The sequence below is a fragment of the Macaca thibetana genome, chromosome 3 (genome assembly GCF_024542745.1).
Source record: "Macaca thibetana thibetana isolate TM-01 chromosome 3, ASM2454274v1, whole genome shotgun sequence".
Classification (NCBI taxonomy): domain Eukaryota; kingdom Metazoa; phylum Chordata; class Mammalia; order Primates; family Cercopithecidae; genus Macaca; species Macaca thibetana.
The window spans coordinates 60,793,613-60,819,656 of NC_065580.1; the positions used below are offsets into that span (position 1 = coordinate 60,793,613).

General features: G+C 36.3%; 1 long non-coding RNA gene across 2 annotated transcripts in view; it reads right to left on the minus strand.

Moving 5' to 3' along the window:
* Nucleotides 1–12,695: 12,695 nt before the first annotated feature.
* The window catches only part of LOC126951247 (uncharacterized), a 65,798-nt gene continuing 52,449 nt past the window's right edge, over nucleotides 12,696–26,044 (minus strand). For both annotated transcript variants that reach the window (XR_007724403.1, XR_007724402.1), the window contains 2 exons: nucleotides 14,523–14,653; nucleotides 12,696–12,792 (listed from right to left, as the gene is read on the minus strand). This is a non-coding gene — a long non-coding RNA (uncharacterized LOC126951247). The remainder of the gene's footprint in view (nucleotides 12,793–14,522; nucleotides 14,654–26,044) is intronic.

Genomic DNA, 26,044 nt, shown 5'->3' on the forward strand with positions numbered 1-26,044 from the left:
ATCGACACCCTAATATGACAATTAAAAGAACTACAGAAGCAAGAGCAAACAAATTCAAAAGCTATGAGAAGACAAGAAATAACTAAGATCAGAGCAGAAATGGAGGAGATAGAGGCACATGCAAAAAAAGTAAATCACAAATTCACAATTTCTTTTTTCTTTTCTTTATTTTTTGGCTAACTACAAGCTCCGCCTCCCAGGTTCACGCCCTCCTTTCTTCTGCCTCAGCCTCCCGAGTAGCTGGGACTACAGGTGCCCGCCACCACGCCCTGCTAATGTTTTGTATTTTTAGTAGAGACGAGGTTTCACCATGTTAACCAAGATAGTTTTGATCTCCTGACCTTGTGATCCGCCTGCCTTGGCCTCCCAACACAATTTCTTTAGCACCAGTCTTTAGAAATGACTGTGGGAATAGTACAATTTATTGAGAAGTACCTTTACCCTCTTGCTTTATTTGGTGTTGTAACTCCTTCTTCTACTTTAGTTATTTCTATGCGGAGGTAATTTTCTAGTTGTAGAGTTAGTGACTGATGGATGCCACCTGATAATAGCAAGGGAAGGACTAGAATCATCATGTTCACTAGCACGAGGTTCTGGTGTCAGAGCACAGGACCAGGTTTCTGGAGGCTTCTATTCTGCCAGCAGAGCACAACATTTTCAGTCACCAATGTGAGGTACAAAGAACGGGGATAATCAATGCCTTAATTCAAAGGTGTGATACATGTTAGGCAATTAACAATGTATAGGTTGGAAAAAAAAAGACGTGGCAAGAAGTTCCATGTAATGAAACCTGAAAGCTTTTAAACATGCTACTTTATAAAAACAGAAACATGAATCATGTATAAACTGAACTAGTTTTAGATATTTCTTAATATAAAATTTTCAAGATAATGTATTTAGTGCATCAGTCTAAGTGTATATTTACATTAACATATAGAAAAAAGGGGATCGGGCTTGATCATCTTGTAAAGACTTATGTTGGTGGTTGGAGGCGTGGAATTCAGACAAATGGATTACATTACGATTTAATAACAACTTGTTACTTTTCTGATGACACTTTATGCATAAAAATATGCATTATAAAAAATGTATGAAAAACCAGGGGACTTCATTTCAACAGAATTTCTCCCTTAGGGTGGCATATATAAAGATTCATAAGCATAAACAAAAGTATAGTATACTAAGAAATGGAGAATGTTATGAAGTTGTAAGTGAAGTTTCTTTAGTGCCACGAGATGGCATATGTTAGCTGTAAATCTCACTTGAATAAAGTTTAAGATTTAACGTGACTTGTTTCCTCAGAGTATCCAACACATTTTATTTTAAATATTAATGGATTTTTATATGTTTTCCCAAATATATAAAACTCAATACAATTAATAAATAATTGGAAAAATATCACATTTTTCATATCAACTTAAAATAAAGAAGAATTATGTCATTTGCAAACAGTTTTGTGTCTTCCTTTCTAATTTGAATGTATTTTAGTTCTTTTTCTTGCCTAATGGTTCTAGCTAGGATTTCCAGGACTATGCTGAATAGAGGTGGTGTGAAGAAGCATTTTTGTTTTGTTTCTGGTGGTAGAGGAAAAGCTTTCAATTTTTAACCATTGAGTATGATGTTAGCTATGGGTTTGTCACATATAGCCTTTATTAGGTTGAGGCAAATTCCTTCTATACCTAGTCTGTTAAGGGTTTTTATCATCATGAGGATGGCTGTAATATGGTGGAGTAAAGTCTCTACTACACACACTCCCCCAACCCCTTGAAAGTTTATCTAGCAACTATCCATAGACAAGAACATCTTCTTCAAAAGCCCAATATTGGAAACGAGCCTGAGACACCATGTGGTATATATACCTGAGTGAAAACTGAGTGAGAAGGGTCAGAAGAATGGTCTCCCCCTCCCCCCTACACACCAAGTTGGCGCAACACTGGTTGAAGAGCACTACCCTGGACCCACAGTTTCTACAGTGATGAAAGAGAACTGGAGGCAGTCATTCAGCTTCCCTAGCATTTTGAGATGCTTTCTTTTCAGGAATCTCACCTGTCTCACCTCATGGGGAAAGAAAAGGGTAAAGGCATGGCTAGACCACCTGTGGTCAAGTAGAAACAAAGAAAGAAGGCAGAGCCCAAGTGACTAGCATATGGATCTGTGTGGTACCTCTGTGTTCACACCAGATGCGGTGCCCAATCAGAGTTACCAGTCAACTTCATAGCCCACCCACAAAGCTGAACTGATCTTTTTCAGAAGCACAGTTGGAAGTTCAACCTGGCTTGAGTCCCTAGATGTCTAGTCTCCATGCCCAGGCACACAGCCTACTCCAGAAACCCCGCCCTCATAGGGCAATGCCCACCTCTGCCCATTTTGAGAATCACAGGGGCTAGATATCTTGGGTCAAGCAGCGGCTCCACTCAGCCAAAAAGCTTGCCTTATAATCCTGTTGAGGCAGGGAGACATCCACCTGCATACATTTCTGAGAGGCACAAGGGTTAGACTTGTAAGACCTAGCAGTCCAAAGACTAAGTAGCTTAGCTCAGCCAAAAAGCCTGCCCAACAACCTGCCATGTGCATTTTGCAGAAGTGTAGGGACTAAACCTGCTTGACCTCGGAGGTCAAGTAGTGTCTTGACTCAGGCAAAAGTCCACCCTACAGCTCTGACCTAACGGAGGCAACCCTTAATCATACATTTTTAAGGAGCATAGCCTCTTGTCTTGCCCATCCCAAGCAGCAACTTTCAGAGCCCAGCCTGAAGCCCTGCCCCAGTGCAGATTCCGAATAGCAAAACTGCCCAGCCAGGGAATACATCACGTGACTAGCCTGACCAGAGAGCATCACAGTACCAAGCCTTCAACACTTCCTAATAGTGGAGCCCAACCAGTAGCTTCCTCTAATAGCAGAGCCCAACCATTGGTCTCTCTGGACAGCAGAGCCCAGCCATCAGAGCAAAGGCAGTGTGGCCCAACCAACTAGAGAAACCACAGCAAGTTCTCCCTGGAGCTGTCAGCCCTTTCAGAATCACAGGCTAGACTATTAGTGAAGGTCTGTTCCTACAATGAACACCTGAAAGGCTGAAAGAGTGAACCATTTCTTCAAATGCACAGAAAATGCAAGGACACAAGTATTATAAAGAATCAAGGAAACATGACAACTCTACAGAAACTAATAAAACTGCAACAGCCAGAGGTCAGAAAAAGCTAAGCTCGAGTCCAGGACATGTAAGTATAGTGGAGCTCCATTGAAAATTTAATTCTCATGCAGGTCAGCTCCACCATGGTCAGGACCTTCATTACAAAGAAGTAAATCCTGGAATCGAGACATCTGAAATGACACACTTGATAAACTTGAAACTCAGACTTCTCTGAACTTTGTGGGCCTACAGAAGTGGCCTATTCCTCCCTGTTAAGAACTAGTGCTACCCACTGGCTTGAAGACAATCTCTTGCAATTTTACTTTCAGGTCATTCAGGATGAACCTCCAACTCCTCTCCTGGATATCAGACCAATAACTCGGATCAAGTCAAAACATAACCCAACTGACAAAGAGCTGATTCTATGGGGGAAGGAGAGCTGTCCACCAAAGAAGCTGCAAAACTTAGCTAGGGTGTACCAGCAGAAGCTGGGAGAGTACATATGGGACTAAATCCTAAGGGTGTCCAGGTTGTGGGATCTAGAGTTCTGGAACATAAAATTAATAAGGAAGAGTTTATCAATATGAATATTGATTAATACCCTAGCACTAACCACAAGAAACACTGGAATCTTGGAAAAACGAAAAGGCCACACTAAATGAAGAATTATAGAATTTTCATAGCAGGTGGTCAAGAAGAGATCAAACAGCTCACAAAAAATGAGATGCTAGAGTAAATACACCATATAAGGGTAGAATACCCACCTCCAAGCTGTGCTCCCCAAGAGGACCCAGGGAACACTGCACTTACTAAATCAATAAGAAATTCATTGGTGAGAGTGGCATCACCATTGAGAACCTCAGTGGTCGCTGTTTTCTGTAGGCCAGGGCTGATAGTAGGAGGGGTCATTATAGAAACTGGGCACAATGATTGCAATGGGGATATTAAGATGCTAAAATGAGAGAAGCCATGCACTTAAGAGTCATAAATAAGAAACATCATAATGAGAAACATGGTCAGAGTAGCAGGTGGAAGTGCCTGATCCAGAGTTATGGAGATTGTTACTAGGACATGTTGTTCTGTGTACGAGATTGATGGACATCCAGTTAGCATATTTCATAATTATTACAACCAAAAAGTAACTCAAAGATTCATGCTCTAAAGTTTTAGGACAGCCACTCCAATAAAAAGCCATACCCAATAAAATCCCATGCCCAGTACCCACAGCTGAGATAATTTGCAGACCAAGAGCCCACTAACCGAATGAGCAACTTCCTCGTGAGGAAGAAAAATATCCTTCACCATCACAGCGTGTGTATAAAGCAGTAATTGCCCCAGTGTTTCTTTCTTTCTCCAAGGGAATCAGAGGCCATTTAATTCTATAAGCGATCAGTGTAAAAGGGGAATACCAAACATTTTAAGAACTATTGGACACAGTGCTCAAATTGACATTGATTCCTATGGTCTGAAGTATCACCCTGGCCTCAGATTTAGGGCTCATGGAAGCCAGGTAAAATAAACGGAGTCCCAGCCCAAATCTAGTTCACTGCTGGCCTGCTCAGCTCATTCCCCATCTGATGAATATCTCCGTAGTGCCCAGATGTGTAATTACATATGTGCATGTGGATATACTTGATTGTTGGCAAAATCATGTTAACTCCTTGGCCTGTGGCAAAGATCAAATGTACATCTTCAAAACTGCCCCCTCCATGGAAAAGATAGTACATCTAATACAATATCACATTCTGGGGGTAGGTGGTGCATAACAGAGATTTGTGCTGCCTGTAGTATGTAAAGAATGATGGTGGTGCCCGTTCAAGCCCCATTTAAACTGCAAGTCTTTCCTCTACAAAAATTAAATGGCTCCTAGTGGATGAGAGTGCACTACCTCTCACTCAACCAAAAGGTAGCCCAAATTTTAGTTGTTGAGCAGAGTATAGGAACTCTGCTAGAGATAGCATCAATATCAATATTGATGAAGTTGCTATCGATATCAATACTGCCTCAGGTAAATGGTATAACTATGGACATTGATTTTGTGAGTGCATTATTTTTATCCATGTGAAAAATGCATTCACATTCATGGAATAAACAATAATATATATTTGTGATCTTGCTCAAGTTTGGGGTTAATTCTCTCACCTTCTGTCACAATGTAGTCCAAAGGGACCATGATTGGACATAACATCACATTGTTCCATTATATCTATGCCATCAAATTAATTGTAGAGATGAGCAAAAGGTAATAAGAAAGTTGGAGGCTTTGGTAAGACATACGGACATCAGAGGGTGGGAGATGAATCCTACAAATATTCAGGGGTCTGCCACCTTCGGATGCTTCTTATTGTCATTCCCATAGTTTGGAATATGCTGTGTGACATACCCTCTATAGTAAAGGAAATTTTTACTTTATACTTCCCACCCACTAAGATGGAAACATGACACCTTGTAATCTTACACTGTATTTGTCTGTTCTCACACTGCTATAAAGATACTGAGACGAAGTAATTTATAATGGAAAGAGTTTTAATTGACTCACAGTTCTACATGGCTGGGGAGGCCTCAGGAAACTTATAATCATGGTGGAAGGGGAAGCAGGCACTTCTTACATGATGGCAGGCAAGAGAGAAGTGAACGAAGGAGGAACTTGCCAAACACTTATAAAACAATCAGATTTCCTGAGAACTCACTCACTATCACAAGAACAGCATGGGGGAAACTGTCCCCATGATCCAATCACATCCCACTATGTTCCTCCCTCAACACGTGGGGATTACAATTCAAGATGAGATTTGGGTAGGGACACAAAGCCAAACTATATCATGCACTCATCTATTTACCAGGTGACATTAAAAGCTAACAACTTTGAGCAGGGCTTAGAGCAAGAAAGGGCTCTGTACTAGGTCTAGACTGTAGAGTACGCATTCCTACCTCCTGGACCATATGACCCAGCAGGATTCTATACCACTATACGAATCCACGGCAAAAAAAAGAATTGTGAAGTTTACAAAAAACCTTAATAAAAGAATGACCATGTAAACCCATAAAGCTTAAAGGTAATGGCAAGTCCATGCAATCTGCAGCAGAAAGCCCTCCACCACTGAAAATAAATTTTAATGTTTTTTTAAATCCCAGTGTGCTAAAAATAAGGAATTTAATCTTATCATAGAATATTAAGTGACCATCTGGCCACAGCTACCTATCATGAGCTGCATTCTATCAGAACAACTAAGTCAAAAGTTGGGTGAAGCCAACAACAACTCATGGTAAAACAGAAGTACATCTGGGATCAGGCCTGAGCAGAGCCAGAGGGCACACGCCAGCTGCATGCTCTTATGGCTCACACCTCCAGGTTTGCACTAACACCTCTCCCTCAACCTAAGGTTACATTGGGTGTCCCAGCTAACAGAGGAGGGAAAAGACTGAGTCTGTTTAATGGGTGAGCTAGCTCAGTATATGGAATACAAACATAAAAAGGACTTTTGCTGCTATAGCTACGCTGGAAAATCACGACAACTATTTAGTATCTCCCTCCATTAGTCTGCTTTGGATTACTTATACTCTAGGCTAGAACCTCTGATAAGTCCTCTTTGCCACTATACCACAGTTCTACTTCTGCCCAATCCTGCTTCTCTCACAGCCTAGATGTTATTATACCAAACAGACTTCCAGTAAACCTCCTGCAAGCAAGTGTCTGCCTAAGCACTGCATTTTCAGAGACGCTGACTTAAGATACTATCTGACTTGAGATGTACACTTAGGAAAAATTTGAGCAAGTTTGTTCTTTTTTTTCAATATTGCTACTCAAAGTAGCACCAATTTTGCAGCAGAACTCTAAAGTTTCTGAGGTATGTTGGGAAATTGGAATTAAGTAAGCACATGATAGTTTCAAAATTTATCAAAGGTCATCATTAAAATGGTACAGAATTGTTTATCACTGACTGTGCCTTTTGAAAATGAGAATCAAATCCAGTTTCTGAGTGGTCTAATAAAAAAATCAATCATTTTATATCATATTTTTATTTTATAAACTATTTTATATGACTATCTATTTAAATACCTTAATTTAATATTAGTTATTGAAATACAATCACAATCTAAACACAGTTGGAATCCTCAACTTATTTTCTGTTGGTGATTGTCTAGCACTGTAAATGTTTTAACCAAAACAAGAACATCTCTGCGGCATATAAACCTTAGCATAATTGCAGCAGTAAAATTCAGACCCATCAAAATATGTGACATATTACACAAAAATATTCAGCTATGTGAAAAAAATTGATATAGTTTTATTGTTAAAAGCTGTGGTTTTAAAAGACCTTTTCAAAGAAAGCAAGTGACATGAAGATATGGTGACCTTTATGCTGCTTAAAGTCAAATGTCTTCCATTGGCATCACATTCTTTTCTTAATTGTTCAACATCTTGACTTCTCCTGTCTTACTGTTAAACAGCTATTGTATTTCTGTCACTGAAGAAAAAAATATAATTTTTTCTATGTTATAAAATTTATTAAAACATATTTATTAAAAGTTAAAATGTTTAAAATATTTTAAAACTGTCAAAATTTAAATATTTAAAGTTAAATATTTTTATAAATATGAAATATTTATAAATTAATGTAATTAATTATATTAAATTAAAATATTTATAACAACTTGAATGTCTGTTAAGTATTAGAAGTATAAAGTTCACCAATAAAAAGTAACCGAAGTTAAAATATTTCATAATGGTAATATTTTGGGCAGATAAATTTTATACTTAATCATTAAGTGTAAAAGCAGTATATATGCTTCAAAGAAACCTGATTATGATAAAAACCAGAATAAATCTTTGGCACCACTTTCATCAATAATTAACAATATCACAAATTCTTTATAACACATGAACAAGGAGAGAGGGTGCTTATCATTCTACTGTACTAATGAATTTTCTTGACTCTCCCCCAAGAAATCTGACAAAGTTACCCCATGCTCTTGAAGGTGTAGCTTATTATTATTATTGTTATTATTATTATTTTTTGAGAAATTCCTCTCTACTGTCAGTAGCATCTGCCGACTCCATCTCCCAAGACCTTGCAGAATTTTCTCATTCAAAGATTAGGAAAGAGGTGAAATCTTCAAGATGATACAAAGCATACACATAGTAGATACACCCAAACAATGTGATGAATCATTAAAAATAGCTTAATCCCTGTTCACTCATTCATTCAACATATAGCTATTGAAAACATTCAACATATCCAACAATCTCTGAGTAGCTGGGATTTCAAAGTTCTGGAGTCAAACTACTGGAATTTGAATTGTCTCTATATTTGCCATCCAGGTAACCTCATTCAAGTTACTAGACTTTGCTCTGTCTCAAATCCTTACAGGCAAAATGGTACTGGTAAATACATTACTTATCTCCCAGGATGGAAGTGATCATTAAATGAGTTTATGCATATGCCTAGCAAGTTAAATTTGCTCAGTAGTCGAGAAATGTTTGTCAACTGCTGATAGAAGAGAAGGAGAGAACTTGTGTATAATGCCTCTCGGGTATAATGCAACATGAAAAAATATTATGTAGGAATGGAATTGACATTTTGATGAATTTTCTGTGGCATACATGATGTTTCTCTAGGTTTGTTTGGTAGCATGTAATAATAGTAAGATGATGTTTTTAATTATACATATTTATATTCAAAGTATACCATAAATAATGAGCAGATATACTTTATGTGCTTTATTTTGTTTTATTTACATTTTATTTCTAAACTCATCCAATGTAATGCTTCTCTTCATCTACATAATAAACTTTTTGATGTTTTACTTCAGCTATCTTTCCACTCAAGGAACAAAAAACTCATTCTTCCTATTGGATCCTTCACCCTCATCCTTTCTATTAGCTCCTGCTTCACTAATTTTATCTGTACCTTTTAGAGTTCCTCTTACTTGTACCTTCTGATGGGTTCCATCTATGCCAATGATAAACCTATTATCGGCACTTGAAAAGGAAGGACATTAACAGAGTCAATCCCTCTGCATAGTGCAGTGTTTCTCAAGCCTGCTTGCATATTAGAGTCACCTGCAGGGAAAATGGTCTTTTTAACACATCCCAGTCCCACTCAATAAATACGTCTGTTAGTAGTACACAGGCATCAGTATTTCTTAATAACACTCATACATCCCATTTACATATGAGGAAACTGAGGTTCAGTCAGACTAAATGGATACCTCATGATTATGTAGAAATTAAAGGATGAGCTATGACTCCAATTGAGCTCTATCTTATTCTTAAACCCTAATTGTTACCTCTGCACGTTTATGCCTAAAACAAACCTTATCTATTGTTTACTTCATCTACGGTTCCAGTAAAATTTTCCCCTTAGCTTATTGTACACACATGTGCACACACTCACACATGTACGTGCGAGAGATACCACATCTCTCCTCTACTCTAGAGCAAAAAATATTTTTAGAACTACTGCTTAAAATTATATTGTATCATCCTACTGTCCCGTATCTTCCTTCCCTTCTGCAAGAAACTCTCTGGAAAGGACAACTTACACCTGATTACTTATTTCCATTAAGTCATTAATCCCTTGTACCATGATATTTACCTTCTTAAAGGTTATTAGCAAGCTCTTAAACAGCAAGTCCTCTCTTAAATAAACATGATTTGAGTGCCTAGTATTTTCTTTGCACTGGAGCTAAACATTCAATTAATATATCTTACTGTCTTCCAAGAAGTTTACAGTAAGAATGACAAAGAGGCCAATGATATTACAGATGGTGATAAGTGTTTGAGGAGTACAGTGGAGACATGCCCATTCAAGTAAGCTTATACAGGGGATGTGATGTCTGAGGCACCTTGCTTTGCAAGTAGAAGTTAGCTATTTAAAGAAGAGTGAAAGAGGTCAGAGACGATATAAAGAAAACATATGCAATAAAGTTCTATGCAAAAGAATAAAGGCATGGCATTGTGACAAGCTTTGTAAGCTACAAATGGTGCTATATTCCCAGGATTAACGTATCTGTGATTGTATAGGTCTTAGGGATAATAAAGAACATGCTTGTTTTCATCAGCTAAGAATTTGGAATTTGGGCAATGGGAAGTTGGCCCAACTATCTATTTTCTTATAGGTAAAAATTGGAATAATATTACCTTCCTCCTCATGGTTTCATGAGTATTACATGTTAGGGTGCTTTTTGCTCATGGGCACTTAGCACCTACTCACACAGTGTGGCTCATAAATATTTTGTGTCATTACATAGGAGCAGTGTAGGCACTATTTGAAGCTTTTTAAGAAAATGTAGAACAGAAACCCTGAGGTCAATTAGGAGCCTACTGCCTTGGCAGGCAAAAGTGATTAATGAGGGCTATTCAAGTGGTAATGGAGATTAATGGGAGATAACAGAATGCAGTTAAATCTACTTAGGAGGGGGTTTGTGAACTTTCAGAATATAGTTTCAAGAAAAAGTATTTCAAGAATTTATGAATTATTGTGATTAAGAAAAATTAAATAATGGATTTTTGAATAGTAGAACTTATTAGACCTTTAAATGAAAGTATTTATAATTCCTTTAATTGGGCATCTTTCATGTAACTAAAACTGAACAATACATTAATTAATCACACCATAATTCTTCTCTCAGTATGGTGAAACTTTTTCCATGCTTTGGGGATACTTTTTTAGACATAAGAACATTGATATTATAATGTGCTTCTTACCAGGGTCAGTTGTGCATCCATCACGAACTAGTCATGGCTAGAGGAAATACTTTACAATTATTATTCCATTTTAAATTGGTTTTCCTATATAGAGAGGCTGACATTATCAATGACTTTACAATTCCTAATAGGATTACCACTTTGATATTCACAGGCCCACTATACTAGAATCATTTACATAACAAGAAATCTGACAACTGATCCAAATGATTGTCTTGTTTACTCCCATTACTCATGTTTTAAGTAAATACACTTACAACATAGAGGATGTTTCCTTATAGTTTCATAGCAATTTACTTGTTGATATTAAAGCTTTACTCACGCCATATCCAAGACACTCGTCACTATTATACTATGTCTCCAGGGCAGCTAAGAAACATGCGCACTGTTACCTTTTTATTGACTCCATAAAAATAGATTTAGAGAAATCAGGCTTGGGCCACATCTCCCCTAAATTGTAGGTCATTGCAGATATGGATAAGGTCTTTTCAATGAAATGTTGGAGCATAACCCCCTTTGGAGTGGGATGAATAGCTATTAGAAGGCAAAACAAATTGTATATAACTAGTCTAGACAATTCTTTTAAAGGGTATTTGCTACAAAAATAACAGAAATGGGTTGGTTGCTGAAGGAAGGAATGGGACAGAGAAGGTATTTTGAAAGTAGGATATTTTAAGTCATGTCAAGCAATGTGAATAATCCCGTAGAGAGAGTAGAATTTTCCATGAGAAGATCAGAGGGATGGGTGCCCAAAGCATAACCAGAGAGAACAACCTTAGAAAGGAGCAAGGAGTCTTCTGGAATGAGAAAGGTCAGGCTTTGTAGTACTGATGCAGACATGTTTGTAGAGTTGGTTTTAGGAGTCAGGGAGAGTTTGTGAAGCCAACTGTGTCTTTTTTGTTTAGGAAATGTGTGGAGATACCGCAGATCAGAGTGAGAAGAGATGGAAGTGTTAGAAAGCTGTGAAATTGTTATTACTGTAAGGGGTAAAGTGAATTTATGAAGGACATAAGGTTAGGTGTGTCTGTATTGAGCTGCCAGTTGAAGCCATGGTCATCAATCTGAAATGAGTTCAGAAGGCATAACCATGTTATGTTCAACAGGAACACACTGATGCTTGGGTGCAGTCATAGAGCAGACTGCACCTAGCTGGATTTCATCAGGATTGAGATTTTTTTCTTAAGTTTTAAGGAGGCTGTTGGGACAAACTAGTTAAGTGTTTGCAGAGAGTAATTGTGCTGGACAATGGAATCCAAACCATGTAAGAAAGGTGACACATGAAAGAAGTAATGGATAAAGAAAAAGTAATAGGGTCATCAGCTTAGATCCTTAAATAAGCACAGAAATATTTTGGATTTAGTTGGGTAATAGAGAATGGGCTCCTTTGTAATCTAGATTTGTTGACAGTGTTGCAATTACTGATGATGACAAAGTCTTGAGTGAGACCATGCAAATGGATGTTTGGAATAGGGAGAAGGACCAAAGAGTAGGAACAAAGGAGTTAAAAGAACTGATCGGCCATTATATTGGCAGGAGCAGATCTGTTGTCTGGTGAGGGCCTGCTTCCTCACAGACAGAGCCTTCTTACTACAACCTCACATGCTGAAGGGGCCATTATATTGGTTGGTAGTTTTTGTGGAGGTTCAACATGCCAAAAAAAACATGCCAGGAAAAGTAGTAGCAAAAAATCCCTGTGAGCCAGAAATTAAAGTTATTGATGATTTTGAGGATAACAGTAATAGCAATTAATGGCTGTTAAAATCTGAGCCCTTGTGAATGGAATTAGTGTCCCTTATAAAGGAGGTCCCTGAGAAACCTCTCGCCCCTTCTTTCCTTAAAGCATCAGCCCTACTTTTACCTTGGTACCAGTCCAGTCCCTTTGGGTGTGAGACTTGGTTGACTCTGGTGATGTTTGTGACAGTGGGGAAATAATCTTGAACAAACGGGAGAACTACAGTAAAAGAACAAAAAACAGGGGTGCAGTATGTTTGAAAAAAGAAACTGAATGCTTATTTTTTGATCAAAATTGTCAAAATTTATCAAAATCAGCTCCCTGCTTTGATCTTAACCAAATAGCCTTAAACTTCTAGTTAACCCTCCACATGCAAAAAATAAAACAGTTGCACATAATGCCAATAATATTTCTTTTGAATGTGAAAGTAAAAATAATGTCCTTAAACTGTTTTAACAAAATCAAATAAAAACACCAGCTCCTTCAACATAAAAATATTTCAGATTACTCTGCCATTTCTACATTCAGAAAAAAAAGTATGAACATGGTAGATGACATTGAAATATCTGGGGAGAAGTTTCCAGTGTAATAGATTCCATTCTAGTGGAATATCTGGGAAGAAGTTTCTAGTGTATATGGTAGCACTATTATTCTGTTATATTCTTCCATGATACATCTGAATCAGATTTCATTCAGGAGTTAGTTATAGGGAAAAGGAGGAAATGGGTGCAACACTTACTTTTAAACCTACTTATTACACTTTAATTCACTGTATTTTTTGGACAATTGGTTCCTTTTTAAAATTCAGTAATAAATTGCTTATTTATTCAGGCACTTGATATCACCATTATAAATCCAAATATTGTGCTAAGGTATATATCACCTTCAAAACAAAAATTCAAATTTACTATACTATCTCCATTTTACATAAAAGTGGTAGCTTCTCAGTTGTCCTTAATACATTTTTACTTTCATGCTAATACAACTATTATCTTTAGGTTTTATTACTTTACCTTGTAGAATCTATACTCCATATTCCAGGATAAAAGTCAGACTTTTGTTAGTGAGGAAATATAGTAGTGTTCATATAATCCTGTTTCCATTTTTATGCCTCTCAAAAGAAAAATCACCCTTAAATATAAACTAAACTATATTTTATGTATTTCCTTTATATTTTCCTCCATTCATTCTTCTACTGCCAGTTTCAGTGGCATGTTCTCTGTGAAACATTCCCTGCCCAATCTCTCCGAGTCAGAGTTAAGTATGCCATAGAAAGATATTTAAATTTCAATTACCCTCTCTTTTTACTCTCTCTTTTAATCTATTGCAACCATTCATTCTCCTGAGCCCTTTCTAGTCAAGGCTGTGCTCCTGGAGGGCGGGTACTGCTTGTTATCATCTCTGTATTCTGCTCACCTGGCACAATCTGAGCTGTGAAAGCTCAGGAGATATTTCCTGAATTAATTCACTCCTTCTATAATTACTGTTGAAATTCTTTCATCTTACCTTTTTGAGACTTCTGTCTATCCTTTGACAGGAAAATACAGGCAGAGGACTTGATCTTATTTAAATATGTACCAACTAAATTTCATCTGTTCCTTTTCTATGGGAAATTTAAAAATCTCATTTCCTTTTTTTTTTTTCAGACGAATGGTTTTAGCTTGAATCATTTGATTGATCACTTAGCGAAAGAACAGTAGCTTTAGAACCAAAAGATCTTGGTTAAAATCATTTATGTAAATCTAAAACACTGATGCTGTTACCTATCTCTCAGCATTGTTGTGATTATCAGCAAGGATAACATCTGTAAAGCACTTAAAGTAATAGATGCTCAATGACATTTTCTCCAATTTCTTCTTTCTACTTTCATCCTGCTCTTTTTAAGCCATTGCTGATGGACTTTATGAGCAATGAACAAATTCAAATAGAAACAGCAATTAAAATCTTACTCTTTAAAGAGGCACCATGCAACAGCGTAGAGGCACATCACAAAAAGAGCTCCTGTTAGAGTTAATAACGCAGGAATCCAGTTATCAGGGATCCAATAATACGAAATCTTTATTAAGACAGAAGTAGTAATCTGAGAAATATAATAAATATGAAGTATTAATAGCAGTTCAATGGACAAAACTATAAAGATGTATATGCTGTGTAGAATATCTCACACATTTCACTTTACTTCTTCTCTTTGAATAATTAAAAATAAATATAGCAAGTAACAAGGCATAATAACATCTCTTAATGCCACAAAAAACAAATATCATTTTTTCTAGAAACAAATGTCTTTGTTTATAATATTTCTTCTGGCCAGAATTCTTTCTCCCGTCTTGCCTTCTTGGTGAATATTTGTTCATTATCATGGTTATCCTCTACCATCGCTCTTGCAAAAAGCCTGACTTTGGGGTAGAAATTACCATACCCACACCCTCTTTTCTCATGTTTCTACTGTAATATCTAGAATACTTTGCCACATTTACTTCCTTTGTGATTCTTCCTACTAGGAAATAAACTCCTATTAAACAGAACCATTTCTTGCTCATCTTTGTGGATTCTCTGTAGTTCTTGGCACAGAAGACAATAATTAGTGTTGGCTAAATGACAGATAGAATGAATCAGCAAGTTTTTTATAGGGCAAAGCATTATTTCAAAAATGGGTCAGATCACTGTTGCCCTTTCCTGCTTCCTATTGTAAAAGCACAAAAAGTTTTTACCCAAGTAATTTTCCATTACTATCTAAAGTATGACCATTTAAGAAGCTAGCAATACAAAGTTCAACACAGATTTTAATGTAAAGTCCATGACCAAGCAACATTACCTTCCCAGCAGATGGCAGCATATGACAGGATAAGTTTTGTGAACACTCAAGTATTAAGGTGTCTTTTTTTCTTCTTCTTCTTCTTCTTTTTTTTTTTTTTTGTTGAGACGAAGTCTCGTTCTGTCACCCAGGCTGGAGTTCAGTGGCAGGATCTCTGCTCACTGCAACCTCCGCCTCCCGGGTTCAAGCGATTCTCCTGCCTCAGCCTCCCGAGTAGCTGGGATTACAGGCATATACCTCCACACTCAGCTAATTTTTTGTATTTTTGGTAGAGACGGAGTTTCACCATGTTGGCCAGCCTGGTCTAGAACTCCAGACCTCAGGTGATCCGCCCACCTCAGCCTCCCAAAGCTTTGTCATTTCTTAAGGCAATATAATTCATGAGGCTGATTTCACAGAAATAATAAAAGGAGAAAGCAGACCTCTGCAAAGAAGATCAGTCCACAATGGTAGTAACAGAAATAACACTACTTATACAATTGAGTGAGAGGACTCCTGGTTACTTTGTTGAATTTCGATAGTTGCAGAGATCAAGTATTATAGGACTGAACATTCTGCTTTATACAACAACAACAAGGGCATGTCTGGACAAAGAAAGAACAAGAAAGGTTCCAGTAGTGTCAGCTGAAGTATTGTGGCATTGTTTTCTTAAATAAATACTATGCTGTATTTCCAGATCATAGACTAAAAGAATGACAGACAATTTGATTACCACACTTAATCACCTAGCTCTATTTACAACTCGTTAAGAAATAATACCTGTGCTAAGCACCGGTATGGGGAAGAATGTCGCAACTAATGTAAGTAAAGATACCACAGCCCACACCTGTTTAACTTGCTTTCTCATTCCTTCTTCCATCCTTCCTTATCTCCCTCCCGACTTCCTTCCTTCCTTTTTTTCCTTCTTCCCTTCCTTTCTCTTTAACAAATGTTTATTGAGCAGTTACCATATTTCAAGAATCGCCATATGAAGGAAATATAGAGCCTGACAAAAGTGTTTGTGAGAAAACATTGAAAACATATTCTTAGAACATGTTTCTTTCTTTATTGGGCACATTTGGTGACAGCATGGCAGATTAAAACAAAAAGGGTAGGGGTAGCATTAATTTAAAAGCAACTGTTTGTCATGGTTGGTGCTGAGCCTTTTAGCTATATTATTTAGTTATATTATTAGCATAGCCTTTAAAAACTATATTACTTGCCCATTCTAAGAGAGATGTGTTCAGAACCACCAATTTATGAAGGAGGAACTAAAGCTCTGTATGTTAACAAAAGTTCCATAGCTACTAAGTGGCAGAATTTGTATTCAGATAAAAATTCATGTGTCTCCACTAAGTGGCAGAATTGGTATTCAGATAAAAATTCATATATCTCCAAGACCATGTTCTTTTCAATGGACTAGGCAACGTCCCCCAAAATGAGGATATGAGAGCTCTGAGAAAACAATCCAATTCCTATACCAAGGCGTGTAGGCATCATTTTGTAAATCACAATTATATTCATATAAAAGTAATTACAAATTTTCATCCATGAGAACTTAACTGTATAGAGCCAGTTCGAGGCATCTGAAAATTGTGTAGAGGTTAGTTGAAGGAATCATCCTAACTTTCTACACTTTCCTGGCCTGACAAAAAAGAGTAGATTTCCTGATTTCTGTTTTCTCTGTCTTTTATTTCCCCCTCTCTCTCATATATGCACACAAAGAAACTACTAAAGCTTTTATATTAAATAATTCACATTTTTTCATATTTCAAAATCTAAGATAAGTAGGAATATTACTTTTTTCACTAGCAATGTAAAAGCAAAATCTTTGTATAGGGATTAAATATAATAGTAATGGTTTATATATACATAACATTTATTACAAGAGCTTTCATATCCCTTGTTTCATTTAATCCTCACAAAATTCTTTGTACAATACATATAGCTATTCTAATCTAATAGCCATAGTAATCCATGTACACAGAGTAAATATTGAAGTGTATATTATGTGCAAGCTGGACCCTGTCAGCAATATACTTTTTCAATTGGTGAGTCAAAACATTTTTAAAGAGCCAAATTTGGGGATTAGTATTTGATCCTCTCAGCACTTCCATAGCTTATTCCTTTATCCCCTTATGTTTTCATTGTTTGTAAACTCTTTGGAGGCCCCAGTAGGTAGTAACCATGAGGGTAAAGGCAAATGCCTGGTCTTATTTCTGGCAATTGCATTCTGCCTGAACCTGCTGCCTCCAGTCTTCTCTTCTGCATTCTATCTTTCACTCGGCTGGTTTAGTTTCAATGATTCATTTGCACTTCCTAGGAATCTAACATGGCTTTGTATTAACTACAAAACAAAGTCTAAAACCCATAGCATTGACTCTAGGCCTTTGTCAGTCTCCCTACTATCTACCTTTCTGGCCTTGCCTCTGGCCAGTGCTCCTCACATGCTCCAGACATGCTTGGTTTCTCTCCTTTCAAGAAAAGACTGTGCAATCCCATATCCATACTCCTCAATTTCCACCATTTTGAAATGTCTTTGCTTCTCATTCTATCCATCAAAGACCTACATAAAATACAAATATCTCTTCTGGGAGTTTCTCAATATTCTTCAAGTCAGAATTTGCCATGTTATCTGTCCTCCATTTATTTACACTTCCTTTATAGCACTTGTCAAAATAACTTGTAATTTGATTAATTGGAAATCAATCTCTATACTTACTATGGCTTTTAAGTCTTTGCATAATACGATCCCTGTCAATCTCTTCACCTCATTTCATTATCTTTTGTCCAAGTCACTTGCCTTACAAGCCAGGAGATTCCTCAAGCCTTGACCATTTCTCTCTTTGCCAGTCTTTCTGGTTCTACCACTCACTATGTCTCTGACCTTGATAAAGTTATTTAAACTTCTGGTGTCTTCATTTTCCCCTTTCTAACATGTACAAAAACAGCTGACACTAAATATGATTTAATCAAATGATTTTTTTATGTGGAAATTTTACATATAAATAGATTATAAAGATCCTTTCCATGACTAGGAAGTTTTTGTCAGATATTAATTAAATTAAAATAATAAAATTTGATTTGATTATTGCATCTTAAAATTTCTGAAAATTATTTTAGATTATGTATATATAATTGTGCAAAGTGTACCTTTTTATATTTACTTTTAAAATGTAACTTAAAACTTTTTTTCCACAGTTTACAGTTTTGCCTAAGCAGAAAATATGAAGATACTTATACTTGGACAATTGACCAGTTACTCCTCCCTGTCAGGAACATGATGAGTGATGAAATAAATGGCTAAGGATTGACAGGACCCTGGTTTTTGTATGTCATCGGACATTTATCTCACCATTAGATCACGAGTGAAAACAAAAGAATTTCTCATCTGTCATGTGGTCATGCACTAAGCTTCTTACAGCTGTGCACAGTTAATTTGGTTTGATTCATAACCTTAATTACTTAACTTGTTATATTTTACAGAAAAGACAATAATAATAATCTTCCCTATCATGAAATCTTTCGTCAATGGGCATTATAGTCTCAGCAGATGTGCAAGGCTATGACCTAGATGAGTAAAATTTATACTATTTCTACTGGCTTTCAAATTATTTCATTTAATGCTCACTGGAAGAAGATTATTTAAAAGGTTGCAATTCAGAAATTCTCATTCAGTGTGTCTAATGGATGCTTCTTATGATCTGTTTCAAATAGTGGTAAAACTTCCAATTTAAGAAGAAATGCTGGTCCTGCCCATTTGCTAAGAAAATTACTATAAAATTTAATAAATATTAGAAAATACTTTTTAAAATATCAGTATAAATAATATATAAATATAAAGTAAATAAGTAAAATAATAAAATAAATACAATTATAAAATAAAATATAACATTTTTTTTCCTTAAGGAGAACTGTAAATGAGAACTGGCGGTTTGGTAACTATATCGGCAATCACTTACACTTGATGTTTGCAAACAATCTTTCTGTGTTTATAATCAATTAATACACATTTATAAAATAATTAATAAACATTAATATAATGCTACTAGCTATTAATGACTTTCTATATTCCAGGCACTGCACCAGGAGAGGCTTCTAAAATAATTTAATAATTTCTATTGAAAATTGGAAATGGGGGTTCAAAGGTGGTAAATAACTCAACCCAGTTTTACAGGATGATCTAGTCAAAGAGCTGGAATTCAAACCAAAACCTGTCTTATTCCTAAGGCCATACTCTTTCTATTGCACTATTTGGACCTTAGGATTGCTTACTATAAATGTAAAAACTGTTTGGATACAATCTATGTGAAATTATGTTGTTTACATTTAATTTCAAAATTTCATTTGAAAACTTTACTTCCCTTTGATGAGAAGGCCTGGTCATATTATAAATTATTGAATATGATTAAAATTTAAAAATTAGTGTTGTCAAAATTGTTTTCTGAGCCTTGTTAGTATAAAAAAGTTAAGTGCTTTTTTCTTTTACTATAATATTACTTCTTGAGCTTCTTATTCATTCTTAATCCTAGGTACTAATTCAATTAATATATGTCATACAAATTAGAATGCATGAAAAGAAAAAAAGGAAAAAGGATTTAAAAATATAAAGACAGAAATTTTAAGGGATTGACTGCACAACTATTATTTTTCTTGAGTGAAAGGTCATTATTTAGGAGATCAAAACAAAATGATCCAAACCTAAAAAATTGTTTAAATCTCTTTAATCAGTGACTTGTCTCACTTTGACTATCCATATCATTACACAGGAATGCCATGTGGCTTCCTTTATATTGTGTAAAATATTAAGTACAATATTAGCTTCTAGCTCATAGGTAATCTTTAAAAATAAGTCAACTATGCTAATAAAAACTAGCATATGTAGTGTTCTCTTTTTAATAAGGTAAGACATTATTTTCCTTAAAAATAAACTTTAGCTCTTATGTTGAATGGCCTAGGAAGACTTCATTGAGCATCTTTAGGCAGCAGAGTCATCAAGTGGAATCAGAAAAGGAAATGTATATCAATTGTACAGGATGTAATCTGCTTATGGAATAACAGGCAGATATATGTCATGCTGGTTTTCCTTAACTGTGTCTACACCCTTTTAAATTGCTCCTTCCACAACTTTTCTCATTTTTTTGTTTCCTTTTGAGAGTCAGATGGACACAAAGACCAATAAATAAATTAATGTAAAATGTGATTCTCACTATTTATTCATGCAGTTTGTTTTTTTATAGAGTGATTAAATGTGAAATAATACATACAGAAATAGTAAAACAGTTGCATAACTTATGTCCCTTATCGAATAGCAGAAAGTGAAATGTTTTGAGGGTCACCAAGAGACTTTGCTCCAAATCCACAAATAGAAGGGTGACTGAGCCCCTTAGTTCCCATATTCATAATTTAAGAAGAATAATTACATAGTTTGTAGGTTGACTATCAGAGTGTTCCAAGATAAGCAGCAAAAATTTCCCCAGTAGGTCTAAGGGATCTTTTATTGTTGTTTCACACAGGGGTAAATACATACATTGTATCTCATCATGCATCTGTCCTGTATGCTTGGCCAGACCAGATAAAAATGGGCATGCTTTCTTTTTAATATGTTTTGCCACAGCCTCTCCAATTTCTGGCATACCATAAAGGTATTATTTTCATCGTCATCAACTCATTACATCAATGCTTCTTTACTAGTTCTTTCTTAGAAACAATTTGAGGTAAGAAATGCAGATTTGTTATCATTCTCCCACTGCATTTAAAGGTATATAATCTAATAGATATATTTTTGTCCCTCTTACAAAAATAATATAAATCAATATTGGATGTCTAGGGGATTCATTTTTATTTAAAAAGCATGCATAAATTAATCAAATTTGAAAAATATAGCAATACTAGTATAATGGAGCAAACACGTTCTCTGGAAATAGACATATCTGGGCTAAAATTATTACTTTCACTTAATTTGAGCAAGTTAATTTTTTTGTTTGGAACAATGTTGCCTAGTTTGTAGAGTTTCTATGGGGAAGAAAATACCTTATGGAAGTTTATAGCATTCAGTAGGCAAACAATTTGTGACCATTATTACCACTACTATTATTTTGCAATTTAAGTCTTCATATTAGGAGAAGACAAAGAACAAGAAAACCTTAGTTGATGGGTTAGAGACATCAGGTGATCATTGAAATATCACAGTGAGCTCCACTTCCTAGGATGATAAGGCAGGGTGGATATTAAAGCATAGTTGACAGCAAGTAATATATATCTCTAATCTCTACAGGCATTTTGGATAGAGTCTAGTGAATATTAGACTCAGGCTAGCAGGTAGTGCTGGTGGCTTCCTTGGGTACTCTGGCTTCAAAAAAATATCCATATCATATACAAACATTGCTAATTTCTCTTAAACTTTCTTCCTATTCACCATAAATTTTTCTGCCTTTCTATGTCTACTAAAGAATAAAATAGGTCCAATAATGTGCTGGTAAACCAACTTTTAAAAGGTAAAACAAAACCAAAAACATGGTATGCATTTGCCAATTTTTGTGATATAAATATTCCCACCATTACCTATTTCAGGCTACCAAATGCTTAGCAACAAGACTACAAAATTTCTGCATGCTTAACAATGGGCTGTCTCAGCTGGGATAAGCCAGCTCCAGCATATGACTGTTTCAAACTATCAGCTGAAAACAAAGTTCCAAGAGTATTTGGTTGTAAATTATCTTATGAGGTGTATGTAGTAAGGGTTTGGTCTTTGACGAGTCAAATCAGCCTTGGAAAAGTAATGTGCCTGTGCAATGAGCACAATAGAAGAAAAAACACATGAGATTACAAAGATATAAGTCTCCGGTGTGTCTAAGCAGCCATAATATCCCCAGGATTCATCTTTAATGTCCAAATTAAGTGAAAAGCACTGAAAAATTCCAGTTTTGTCACTCTATGCAGCTCTTAAATTTTTTTTAGTTCTTCACTGATTGTTTAAAACATTTTCATTACTGATTTGCATCATGAAATATGAATGGTTGAAATGATGAAAATATTGGACAGAGTTATTTATAGACCTTCTCCTTCCTAGTCTTCTGTTTATACACTGTTTATGTTGAAATCAGATTAAATAACATAGTTATAAATTTTGATGATTTAAATCTACCTTTCTTTCATTTTGTCAAAGTAGACATTAGTTCTGGAATTTTTATTATGGGCTCAATTTGCTACATGCAGATAGTTTCAGAAATTTTGATTCATAATTCCTTGGGGATCAGATTTGCAGGAAATGGTGTCTAGCCAGTTACCTCATTGTCTCTTTAGCCAATCTGGACTCAAATTGGAAGGGTTTAATTCAGTTCATGAAACATGGCTTAATGTCTTCTCTACCTGCCCTGAGAGAGACCTCTGAATAATCAGGTATGGGTTCAAAGACTAAGGTGAATCAGAAGACAATATACAACAATTTTGTTTATTTTATTTAATTTAGGGTTGGGTTTATTTATCATTACCTTATTTAACTAAGTTATTCTACACTTAAGATAAAAGGATTTCTTTCTATTCTCCTTCCTAAGTTTCAAGGTATTATTTTACTCATTCTAATGTCTATAAGTGCACACCAAATATTGATATATTTAAGGAATATATTATGTAAAATTTCCCTGTAGCTATGTTAGTGACTTCCACTGTATACTAATAGAAACATATTTTGCTCATGAAAACATTTTTTTTTACAAATTAAAAAGCACAGATAAACTCTTGTTTTTAGTATTTTGTAACCTGGATTCCATGGATGGGTTTTACAGGCTCTAAAACTGAATATAAAATTGTGTACACACATGTATATATGTATGTGTTATTCTGGAGAGAGGAGCCATAAGATTTCATCAGATTCTAACATGGTTCATGAACCTCCCCTCCTCCCAATTATGAACTATCACATACCTTTCTGATAACGTATGGCATTGGTCTTTGATTTATCAAGTACCATATTTGGCACTGTAAAAGATGCAAAGATCTTTATTGAATGCTTTCAGTAGATTACAGTTTATGGGATGTTCTAATTTTTTTCTAAAGAACATAGAATGAAGTTTTCCTTTAAAAATCTGCATTTATAATGAATTTCATGCTGAAAGGGTCTCCTATAATATTTGTAATGTAATTGAATTTGTTCTTAATTACTTTGAACTTTTTATCATTAGGCCTTTTTGTTCCTCTAAAATTCATAGACATTGTTAGCAATCTGGCTTTAAGAATGTTCTATTTCTGAAATAGACTTTTATAGTTACATTTTAGAAGCAGATAAAATTCTGGCATTATATTCTAACCACTTAGAAATGTTTTTAAGTTTTCATATCTCATCCAATATTCTAAATAGAAAGATCTGCTTTGTATTAATAATAATAAAATATATAGTCTATAATAATAATGGCTAGGTCCTAAGAGAAATTCTCTTTCCCATGATATATCATAATATATATATTCTAATGCACAAACTTTAAATACAATAGATGGTGAATTCTACTAATTATGTATATTTTAGATGTAGCGGTTCATCTTCACATAAAGTACTATTGCCTTGGTTTAGAGCCTAAGTCTTTCATCTGGATTATTAAAAGAAGCTTCTAGCTGGTTTTGTGAGTACTTTATCTGCATCCACCAATCTTCCTTTCATATTTTCGCATCCTTAGTCTAAAATCATTCATACTTAGAAATATCTGATACCGTCACGGTATCTTTCTTTAGATCCTCTATGATTGGAAGACAAAGTGCATCTTCCTTAGGATGTTGTACAGGTATCTTCAAATTTACGCTGTAATAATCCTCCACTTTCTGAACATGAATGTTTATTATTTAAACCAGTTATAGTTTTATATTCCACCATTTATAGTAAAAAGGATTTCTCTGACTTTCTTAACTTTGTTCACCAATACCTGGCACAAGGTTTGACCATACAGTTGGGAAATAGACAGATAGTTGGCAATACAGGTGACCTTTATAACATACTGATATGGTTTGGCGGTGTCCCCACCCAAATCTCAACTTCATATGTTTTGTATCTCCCAGAAGTCCCACATATTGTGGGGAGGACCCAGGGAGTGCTAACTGAATCTTGGGGTCCCGTCTTTCCCGTACTATTCCCCTGATAGTGAATAAGTCTCACGAAATCTGATGGGTTTATCAGGGGTTTCCACTTTTGCTTCTTCCTTGTTTTCTCTTGCCACTGCCATGTAAGAAGTGGCCATGACTCTGAGGCCTCTCCAGTCATGTGGAACTGTAAGTCCAACTAAAACCCTTTTTCTTCCCAGTCTAGGGTATGTCTTTATACCCTAGCAGCATGGAAACGGACTAATAGAGTAAATTGGTACCACTAGAGTAGGGCATTGCTGATAAATACCCGAAAATGTGGAAGCGACTTTTGAAGTGGGTAATAGGGCAGAGGTTGGAACAGTTTGGAGGGCTCAGAAGAAAACAGGTAAATGAGGGAAGGTTTGGAACTTCATAGAGACTTGGTGAATGGCTTTGCCCAAAATGCTGATAGTGATATGGACAATAAGGTCCAGGCTGAGGTGGTCTCAGATGGAGATGAGGAACTTGTTGGTAAATGGAGTAAAGGTGACTCTTGTTATGTGTTAGCAAAGAGACTGGCGTCATTTTGCCCCTGCCCTAACAATTTGTGGAACTTTGAACTTGAGAAAGATGATTTAGGGTATAAGGCGGAAGAAATTTCTAAGCAGAAACGCATCCAAGGGGTGACTTAGGTACTGTTAAAGGCATTCAGTTTTATAAGGGAAGCAGAGCATAAAAGTTTGGAAAATTTGCAGCCTGACTATGCCATGGAAAAGAAAATCCCATTTTCTGGGGAGAGATTCAAGCTGGCTACAGAAATTTGCATAAGTAGCAAGGAGCCTAATGTTAACCTCCAAGACCAAGGGGGAAAAAAGCTCCAGGCCTTGTTGGAGACATTCACGGCAGCCCCTCCCATCACAGGCCAGGAGGCCCAGGAAGAAAACGTGGTTTTGTGGGCTGTGCCCAGGGATCCTGTGCTGTGTGCAGCCTAGGGATCCGGTGCCCTGTGTCCCAGCTGCTGCAGCCGTGGCAGAAAGGGGTCAATATAGAGCTCGGACTGTGGCTTCCGTGGGTGGAAGCCCCAAGCCTTGGCAGCTTTCACCTGTTGTTGAGCCTGCAGGTACACAGAAGTCAAAAATCGAGATTTGAGAGCCTTTGCCTAGATTTCAGAAAATGTATGGAAATGCCTGGATGCCTAGGCAAAAGTTTGCTGCAGTGGCAGGGCCCTCACGGAGAACCTCTGCTAAGGCAGTGCAGAAGGAAAATGTGGAGTCAGAGCCCCCACACAGAGTCTCTGCTGGGGCACTGCCTAGTGGAGCTGTGAGAAGAGGGCCACCATCCTCCAGACCCCAGAATGTTAGATCCACAGACAACTTGCACTGTGCACCTGGAAAAGGCACAGACACTCAATACCAGCCCGTGAAAACAGCCAGGAGGGAGGCTGTACCCAGCAAAATCACAGGGGTGGAGCTGCCAAAGACCATGAGAACCCACCTCTTGGATCAGTGTGACTTGGACGTGAGACCTGGAGTCAAAAGAGATCATTTTGGAGCTTTAAAATTTGACTGCCCCAAGGCCGGGCGCAGTGGCTCACGCCTGTAATCCCAGTACTTTGGGAGGCCGAGG